The sequence below is a fragment of the Pseudonaja textilis genome, chromosome 1 (genome assembly GCF_049901715.1).
Source record: "Pseudonaja textilis isolate UNSWEBS1 chromosome 1, rPseTex1.2, whole genome shotgun sequence".
In the NCBI taxonomy this organism is placed as follows: Eukaryota; Metazoa; Chordata; class Lepidosauria; order Squamata; family Elapidae; genus Pseudonaja; species Pseudonaja textilis.
This window is the reverse complement of record NC_141990.1, coordinates 78,977,498-78,987,881: the sequence shown is the minus strand read 5'-3', so window position 1 is coordinate 78,987,881 and position 10,384 is coordinate 78,977,498.

The window sequence follows — 10,384 nt, the reverse complement described above, 5'->3', positions numbered from 1 at the left end:
GATGTTAGGCTTCCGGATAATCACACCTTAATTAAAGGACCTTCTGAACAGCTGTTTCAATACATTTCTAAAAGGCAAAATGGATATGTGCTCTAGATTTCCCCACTAAAATATAACATTCTCTCTCCTGCGTTGCTTGAGAGGAAAGAATACTCAATATCCTTACTCAGGATGGGCACACTGCACAAATAGGACTACTTCAAAGTGATGGGCCTTTATAGGCTCTCCGTGGCTTGTACATTTATACAGCGGCTTTTGCATTTGTACTCAGAAGTCTATAAATTCAGGCAGATCCCACGTCACCAATGGCTCTCAGCCACCAGCATGTGGGCTGCTGTATTCTGGACCAGTTGAAGGTTTTTAAAATGACTGTTGCAATATCAAGCTGTGAAAGATAACTAAAGTAGAATTCTATAGATCCTGTTCTTCTCATTCAGCTCTTAAGCAAAGTGATGTAGGATTTTTCATCTCCTCTCTCCACAAAAGCATATACAGTATTTCTTCCCCTTCCTTCCTCCAAAGAAATAAAGTAAAATGAAAACTTCTCAAAATGTAACATTCTTCGAGTATCTATACTATATTAATGTTATTGTTCATTTTGCATACCAATCCAGACTTTACATAGGCGAAGCCTTTTATCTCAACCAATTTATTTTAGTATCAGGGCTTGCAATAGGTTTGGACATTCGAAGCAGTATAAAAGAAAAACTAAGCAGGGGCCCGCTGTTTCTCTTTGGATAAAGCTGGTCAGAATTTGTACGTATGAGAGCAGAAGGAATGAACACCTACGGTGAGGATAATTCTGGCAGTCTTAAACCCATCTGCTTTAGCAATGAAGATAAGACATCTTTATTTCAGATGTCTCTGTCCTTTGTGTGATTTCTATTCTTTCTGTTCCTGTCCCATAACCATTGGTAACTGATAGCAATGGGTAGCTTCCTAAGAGGCTCCATTTGTTTGCTTGCAGCATCCCTTGGCCTTTTCTACAACAAAGATTGCATGCAGCCATTAGAGTAACATTGGGTGAGGGATTTTGACTCTAAGCTTTTGACAAACTGCCTGCCCTTGTTCAAGACCTGTATCTCAGAAAGCACAAGACCTCTTGGGACTTCAGTGGCTGTCCCCTGGGTGGTCATCTGCACAATGGCTAGGAAATGTCCTTTATTATGGGATTGTCTATAATAGGTAAATAGGTAGGTAATAGATAAATATGTCATTATTTAACTCCATGAATGTTAGAAAGAAAAAGAAACAGAAACAAAGTAAAACAAAATTAATTCAATTAACAAGTAGCAAAGACAAGAAAGCCCTTCTGAGACATCTCAGAGCTAATAATTTATCTGAAATGTATGAAGAAGGGGGTAGATGTGGCAGTATTGCAAAGTATATCCTGAAGCCATCATACAAGAGCCTCTTAATGCACCATTTCAATACAGCCCCTTGGTCAAAGCGCACATTCTAGATGAGAGCAAGGAGGGGTGTAAGACAAAGGGAATGTACTTAATAGTTAAGTCAAATATAAATTGTGTGTATGTGTGTGTGTGTGTGCATTGGTGTGTGTATCTATATATATCGGTGTGTATATATCTATAAAAATCCACTTCCTATTTAAAAAATAGAGCATTGTCTTGCTTTCACCATTAAGAGTTAAGCTATTTTTTTAAAAAATAGGAACTTTTCATCCTAATGCTTTCCTAAGTCTGTCCCTCATACATTTTCTTTTAAAGTTGCCATTTCGCTGCTACAGCTGGGCTTGTCAGTTTTCAGCACTAATGGGTTGTGATACGGTGTCGGGGAAGTCAACAATCAATGCTGGAAAGGGTGGGGGGAGGCTATCGCTGCTGACACAGCCAAGGATGGAAATACAATGGAGCTCGGTTGGTATAGAAATAAAAGGAAATTTCTCTTTTGTGTCTTGCTTTTCAGATTAGCAGAGATGTAGCCTTTGATAACGGGGTTGACCATTTCCTCTCTCCAAGGCCATTCGTTTTATCCTATAGCTCATCCCCAAACCAAACACTCAGACAAACATACATGAAAGCATAGAATACAGTAGGTATGTACTGAGTTTATATTGGCCATACATTTTACAGAACTCAGATGTATAATTGAGAGCTTGCAAAAACAGTAATTAAAGGACACTGAATTCAGGAGGGGGAAAGTCGATAGGGCACCATATTTTCTAATGGCTGTTTCCACACCAGGGATTTATAGTGTCACCCAGTCATTACTGTGGCAATAGAAAGCCTGTCTTCCCTCGTGATGAATCGCTATTGCAAAGGCTGAATGATGCTGTAAGAAGCTATGCAGCTCTAATCTGGTGATGGCCATAGAGTTGTGGTGGGATGAAAGCAGCAACAGCTAGATAAAGAATTGAGTTGGAAGAAGGTCTTTACGGAAAGCCAGAGAGCTGAAATGACCTGTTCCTTCCAATTCTGAGGGCAACTCAGAGAATTTTTTAAAATTAATTCTTAGGATTTTTTACCTAAAAGGTACAATGACAAACTAATGCAAACATGGCACCAGGAACAAGAAATAAGGAGATAAGAGAACAACAAAAATGTCCTGGGACTATTTTTTTTTTTAAATTAAAAATATATAATTCCTTAAATTTAAAAAATTTAAAAATTTTAAAAAAACTAATGGAAACTAATATAAAGTAAGAAAAAAAGAAATCGCTAAAAATGCAGAAACAAAGAAATAAAATATAATGAAGTAGTTTCCGATTTTCTATACAGCAGTTATAAATACAATTATAAATCTACCTCATCACAATTTCATTTTTTCTATAATCTATCCTGTCTAATTATCAAATCCATAAATCATAAGTTCATTTTTTCTGCTTCCTACAAAAAGTTTACCAGAGGCCAATTCTTAATACTATAATCCTACAACAATCAGATGTAATCCCGTAATCAGATGCTGATGGTTTGTGAGATTTAAAAATACATACATGAAAAGGAAAGCTAAAATTGCTTATCTGTTAACAGGAATAAATGGACTTGTGACCTCAAATGAAAAAAAAAACTGCTGGAAATACTCTTAGGGGTAGGACAAGGCCTGATGAAGCTGAAGTAAAAATAAATGAGTTACCAAATCCATTTTATTTCAACAAAAGGAATACTGTAGGTGCATAATGTTTGTCCTACCTGATCATGGTCTCTCAGCCTTGACAAACTTTACAACAGGGCCACCCCCAATCCCTGGGCTGTGGCCTACTACTGGGCTGGGACCTATTACAGCTGAACAAGGTGCATATGCATGCATGCCAGCCCACCACTCATGCTTGTTGAGCTGTGCACACCAGCCCACTGCTCATACAGCCCAGTTCCCCTCCAATCCCTAGTCGGGCCACCAAGTTGCAAAAGTTGGGGACCACTGCCTTACAGTGTTTTGGTGGGGTGAAATTGAGGAACAGAGTCTAATATATATATCACCTTGAGCTTCTGGTAGTGAAGCTGTAAGTAAAACTAACAAATAAATATAAATAACTAAATTCTCACAAAGCTATCTTGTCACCTATTCACCATTTTGAGATGATATAAAAATGTGTATGGAGCAAGAAAATGTAATACACATTATCAATAAAGAAATAATAATTATGACATTGTAGGTCATTTATTGGACCATAGTTATTATTTCCTATTCTTTATTTCTATGTGCTCATCCTTCCAGGGGAGCCAAGAGATGACTACAGAAACAATAAAGTGTAATTAAAGAAAAGCATTGTTAACAGTATTAATAGTGACTTTTTCATTATTTAATAATCACCGGATTTTTAAACTGCACAAACTTGAATTGGGTGTTTATTCCTGAAGTATGTGTTGTGTAGAGTTCATACAAACTGATGTAAAACTGTTCTTTAACTGGGTTATCATTTATGGCAATAGATATTCAGTCTACTTAGGCCATATTTTAAGGAGAAACTGATGTACCAATTACGATTTGTACTTTTCAGAAGAAAACTATATAATTATATAATACCCCATACAATAGTACAGAATTGTTTTGTGATCCCACACATAAGTAGTTCAGATTATCCATAATGCTATCCATATTATTTATTGGGTTGGTTATATAGAACATGTGATACGTCATTAAAACGACCCTCTGGCTATCACCGTATTTCAGACAAAATTCAACTTTTGTCATGACAACCTACATAGACCTTTAATTTTCTTCTTAGAAATCCTCAGAACTTTCACTGGAAACCCCCAAAAGATTCTTCTCACTTGCTACTTCCTTTACTATTGCCTTCTGCAAGCAAGTGAAGAGATTGCTTTGAAATTTAAATGATTTGTGTGTTGAGATGGATTTTTTTCTTCTTATTATTATTATTAATTTGTTCAATTTATAGACCAGCTTTCTACTCCAGGTGGCATAGCATCTAGCAACAATGAAAGCAATGTTAAAAACTCTTCTCTCTTTGTTCCTTTTCTGTCAGGATAGGCCAGGGGTGGGATACGACAGGCTAAACTACCGGTTCGGGATTTACAAGTTTCGGTGATTTAGGATGTGCTTCCCTGCACGCTGCGAGTGCGCGCCTGTAAATCATCATCAGCACGCTGCGTGCAGAGAAGCAGCCCTCTTTTCCTACTTTTTTAACTGCAGCTGTGCCTCGTTCAGCAGCTGAAGTTGAAAAATCAGGAAATAAAGGTCAGGTAACAGCCCGGGTGGGCAGGTGGGCAAAAATATCAGCAGACATAGACCGGTACTATGTCTGCTGCTCTTCAGAGCTACTGGTTCTACAGAGGTGGACAGAACTGGTAGAAACCCACCCCTGAGATAGGCATGTTGCTGTGACACCAAAATCCTGGATTTCTATGGGCCACAGCCATGTTTCAGAAAAAAGGGGGGGTATTTTTCCTGACAGTTATTCAATTACTACCAGAACTTATGATTCATTGGTTAAGAGCATTAACAAGCATAAATTGGCCACTCTGGCAACAAAAATTGCAGAATAGTGACTATCTCTCTTGCCTCTTAGCTCAGCTTCTAGAGGAACTATAAACTAGATTTTGTGTGTGTGTGTGTGTGTGAATAATGGGAGTCTGGAAATTATGGCTCATCAGTGAAGTCCCCTCCATTGCAACACTCTTGGAGTTTGGGCTTCTGGAATTAAAATACTTCAGTCATTCCAATAAAGAGGAATTATTTGCCTCCTTTCATTTACTATCTTGTTCTGTGACTACATGGACGTATATCTCTGCACCTGTGGATCAGAGCCCTTCTAAACTATTATTGGGGACCAAGGCCATTTTCACATCCATCTTAAAGATTGCATTATTTTGTCACGTTGAGATGAGATGAGATGCAATGCAATCGTCTAAATGTTTCTTTTGGCCCATCCAATTGCAAATGGTTCCTTCAGGCTTTCCCCCAATACACCGAGATGCACCCTTGTCCTTTTGCCTCTTCTATAGGGCAAGAACAGAAGAGAGCCAGGAGAAAAGGTTATTTAGAAGAGAAACCCTGTTTTTATGTGATATAATAAAGGATGGCAGTTCTATTCCATCTAATGCTAAAATGATGTATAGAGAAATGGGGATCTGCAGAGACTGCCATAGGCAAAACAGCAGATCTAATCAAAAGCTTTATTTTGGAACAGTGAGATGCTTCACGAACACCATCCTCTTTCATCCATTGATTACAATGGAACTGGGTTTTTTTTTTGGGGGGTTGCCTCTAACATGCACACCACTAAGTATTTCCCCCTTGTCTGAGATGCAGACCCCACTTTTTGACACAGAATATATGCAACCATTACAATAGTTCCCTTCTGTAAAATAAATGATACACCAAACAAATATGTAAAAATATAATTAACCTTTAGAAGGCTGGCATTTTCAAAACTGTCAGCTGAATGAATGTATACAGTTCCTTGGGCTACGAAGGATTAATGGAAGTTGAAACATAAATCAATAAAAGTAAAAACATGCTTCTGTTAAAGCTTGCTACAAGGCTCTTTTTTTTACCCATGTGTGTTTGGCATATTAAGCCACCTAATCTTATAGACTGCTAGGCTGTCTGGCTACACCAGTGTATCGCAATGTCTGGACAAGACATTCGGATAGTGTGTGCACTTATTTATTCTGACAAACCATCCTTGAAAATAATGGCAGGGGAAAAAATGGGCACATTCCACCAGGAATATCTCCACTCAGCAAGCACGGAAAGGCAGTTTTCACAAGGTCACGTCTAATTGCTGTAAGCTGCTTACATACCCTGATTCAATCAAACATCAGATGCTCTTAGTATTTTCCAAATTCCTCCAGTATCTGAATGTCTCCCACTGCTAAAGAATGAGAGACAGAACCTGAGCAGGTAGAAAGAATCACAACCACTGAGAGAACTCTGATAAAATGTAATGCTGTCCATGATGGGTCGTTTCACAGTGTTTTTATACTGCCACTCTCCTAAAAACAAAAAATATATCTTTAGGCCTTTACCGTATATAACATATTCACATTTTTTAAAAACTTAGTGTGGCTTTACTTTTATGACCCTCTTCTTTCCTAATCATTTCACGAAAGAGAAGAATCTGGTTCAGAAATATGCCTCTTCTGAAGTAGAAGTCTCTCAAAAGGCTGGGCTAATTTGCTCAAAGTTGTAACTTCATCATAGCCTTGCACAACTGCAGGTTGACCCTGTTCCAAGGCACTGATTTATCCCAAGGCCAGAATTGGTCAGCACTGCCACCCAGAGGCTTTGGGGCAGAGATCAGGGCTGCAGTTGAGAAATTTCCCCACGGCTGAAGACAAGGCCACGATTGTGCCAGAAATTCCATTGAAATAGCTACACAAAGGCCTTTCACCAGAAATGGTGGTTCTTGATCTCTGCAGTGGCATCAAGAACTAGGACTTTCACTTTTATAATTCACAATAATATCCTGCTTTAGATAAGTCCAGTGTCCCCTGATTTAGATACAAATATGATTGCGCACATAGCTGCGGATTACTTTCTAAAATGAAGTGGGTCTTAGAACAATAACAGCAAGCCACAACACTAATGGTGGCCCCCGGCAAACCCAACTGGCAAAGTCAACAAGGAAGCTGGTGAGACTCCTGCTCTTTCCATCCTAGATCCGAGTCCTTTACAAATCCCTAGATCCTCTGGACGGGCATGAGGAATGTTTTACCACACTAAAGCAAATGGCGAACTTCCACTTGTTGAATAAGACTATGGAGTTTGCACTTTAGGGACATGAACTACAGCATGGGTGTCAAACTTGCCACCTCACGTTGTCATCACGTGACATTTTGCAATGTCACGTGGAGCTGGGGTAGGTGTGGCCTGTGTGTCACTCGTGGAGCTGGGGTAGGTGTGGCCTGCGTGTGACACACACAGCTTACAGACTACCAGAACTTGTTAGAAGAAATATCCTTCTGGGTTTAGTTCCAAGTGGGGGAAAAGACACTGGAAAAATGGAGGCTGTTTGGAAGGTTTAATGGTGGACAGGACCACATGGCCTGGAGCTCCAGAGTGAAAAGGAAGGATGATCACATGCTTCAAGGTGAAGGAAGAGATCAAGAAAAGGGCTGAGGTGCTAAGAGTGCCTGGGTTTTATAACCTTTGTTGGGATTTGAATTGAAGCTTGTATTCTGATTGGTTGTCAGAGTCCCATGAGGCCATGCAGGGGCAACTCTGTAGGCTGTCCTAAGTTCCAGGCTTGGTTGAGCCTTGCTGGATGATGATACACTGAAAGGGCTTTTGAGCAATTGCTATAGCTTTACCTGGAGATCTTTGTTAAGTAAAGTATTCTGGCCCAGGCCTTAATGGCCCATCCATTAACAAAGGTGGGGGAGCTTCTGCTTCTGAGGTGACTTTCTGCTTCTGAGTTTCTACTCTTTTTTGCAGAAATATTCTGCCTTTTTAATATTTCCCAGGATATTTCAATTTTCTAGGAGAGGGGTGGGTGCTAACTTCCTACAAACTATAGGCACGGCTATCACAGCTGAGATATTAAACATCTGGATGACTTGTTTGGCAGCAAGCTTCTCCATCTCTTTTGCAACCCTCTTAATTGCATTGGTTACCCTGAGCAGTGAAAGAAAACCTGGGAATGTAACTCATATTGAAGTCTTCTGGACTTCTTAGCAGTGTTCTGTATGTTCAACACACCATATTTCTGGAAAGTCATCTAAGTTAGGCATGGTCAAAAAAAAAAAATTAGTGGTTCTGCTCATACCTGAAGGGGCATCTCCAGAAGCTGATGCTTGTTCAAGACTGTACTGTATCAATTCATTATGTATGTCTACTCATACATTATCTTCAAAAGCTTACACTGCAACCTTCCTATGTGGCATTTGGCTACTTCAGACCCCATTCTAAGGCCTTCCCTACTGCACTGTGATAAATAATTCTTATTCTCTTGGTCTTTTAATACATTAAATTTACATTTATATGCTGCCCATTGATAATTTAACTGCTTTGGCTAGGTTTTCATTATGTCTTAATTGCCTATTATTATTATGCAAAATGTTTACATTGTGAAGTTCATGTTTTGTAAACTCCCGTTTTGAAGGACAGCATAGTAATTTTAAACACAAAAACATATCCACTCTTATTTCCAACATATTTTTACACTCGAGTTAACCCACCCTCCCAACCACCCCCAAAATAAAACGTTCTGAGTGACTTTCTAAAATGAGTAATGGGGAAATCACTGATTTCTGGTTTATATCTTCTTACAAGCAGGAGAGTTGGCAGAGGGAGCTATAAACAAGAGATGATGATACTGATTGGTTTGATTATCTTGTGGATAGGGAAATTCATATTTTTACTTTCATCAACATTCCTATTTTACAGCTCTTCATTTTCAAACTTGCACTGCATCTAGTCCTCCCACTGTGGGCTGGCCAATGCTCAATCTTTTCTTTCTACCTTTGGAGGGGTTTTTGGTGGGGGTGTTCTGCTTGCTGTCCCTGTGGACTTCCGTGATGTACCTAACCAACGCACAAATACGCCCTGGCAATTTTTAAAATTTATTTTTGCTTCTGTGTACCAAGACATTGCTTTCCACTATTCTCCAGCCCATGAGCTATCCAGCTTTGGTCATTCTATAATTGCACCAGCACTTTTCTCTCTTTGACACTTCCCATAGGTACCGCCAGTCAAGTAATTGGAATTATCTGAAACAGAATAGAGGCTATAGGGATTTTTCAGACTTGCTGAAAATCTTCACTAGTCTCGTTGTCAAAATCACTGTATCTTATTCTGTCACCTGGTGGGAGCCCACTTTTGGCAACAAAAACATTTTTTGTTTAAACATGGATTATTGTCATTTTAAAATGGTTTCTGCTGTTTTAGGATTCCAAACAATGTGGATTGCACATGTATGAAATCCAGCTACAGTGAAAGATTATGGTGTGTAGGTGTGGATTCTCCCAATCCACTCTTTTTTTCTTTACCAAGAATTAAAGTAGTTGATTTTCACAAGGCATTGTATGCATGTTCTCAAAAAAAAAAAAGTGCTGTTTTCTTGTTTTGAACTGGAACTAAGTATTTTATAAATCAGCCGAATCTTTCATTACTTAAGAGCAAGAATTGTGGCCAAAAACTATGACAACATACTTTCAAGCCAGGAACAAAATTCAGTTTTTCTTTCAATTTTGCACTTAAGTCTATTAAAAAAAATATATTTCCACAATAATTCAGTTAGTGACTTTTGATTGATCATGATCTGCACACTCCAATTATTACTTGAAGATGCAATGAACTTTTTGAGAATAAATGGGACTTGTTCTGGGTAAATATGGCCTCATAAATAAATATAGCTTGCAGCTACAATCATTTCAGTGCAAAATCCAATGAATTTAAAATAATTTTTGCTACTTAGTGTAACTTAAAAGAAACAATTCTAATTCTGTTAATACTGCAATTTCTGTGCACTTGACTATGTCAGAAATCTCAATGAGGTTTAATCCCAAGTTAAAAAATAGCACAAGAAATATTTTACTTTTCAAAAGTAAAGCCATGTAATGTTATTTTCTTAACAAGGGAAAATATCAAGTCAAATACTTATATTGCGATGGTTCTAATAATCAATTAATGAAGCTGTCCTTTTACTGACCATGTACATTTTATTATTTTTGCTCATCACAGCTTCCTGCTTTGACAGCTGTCATCTGGATATCTCTTAAGATGTATATTGTTAGAATTATTTCTTGAATTAAGACTAGCTATCCTAACAGTTATCTACTCTGCCCAGGAGTCTAGACAGCAATGCTACTTCTGGCCACTTGATTTTGCTTGAAACTTGCCTTCACATATTTCTTTTCCTTCAGAAATAGATGCTCAAGAAGCCTCCACACACAAATTGCATCATCACAACAACCCTGTGAGGCAGACTAGTCTGAGAGATAAAGATTGATCCACAATTATG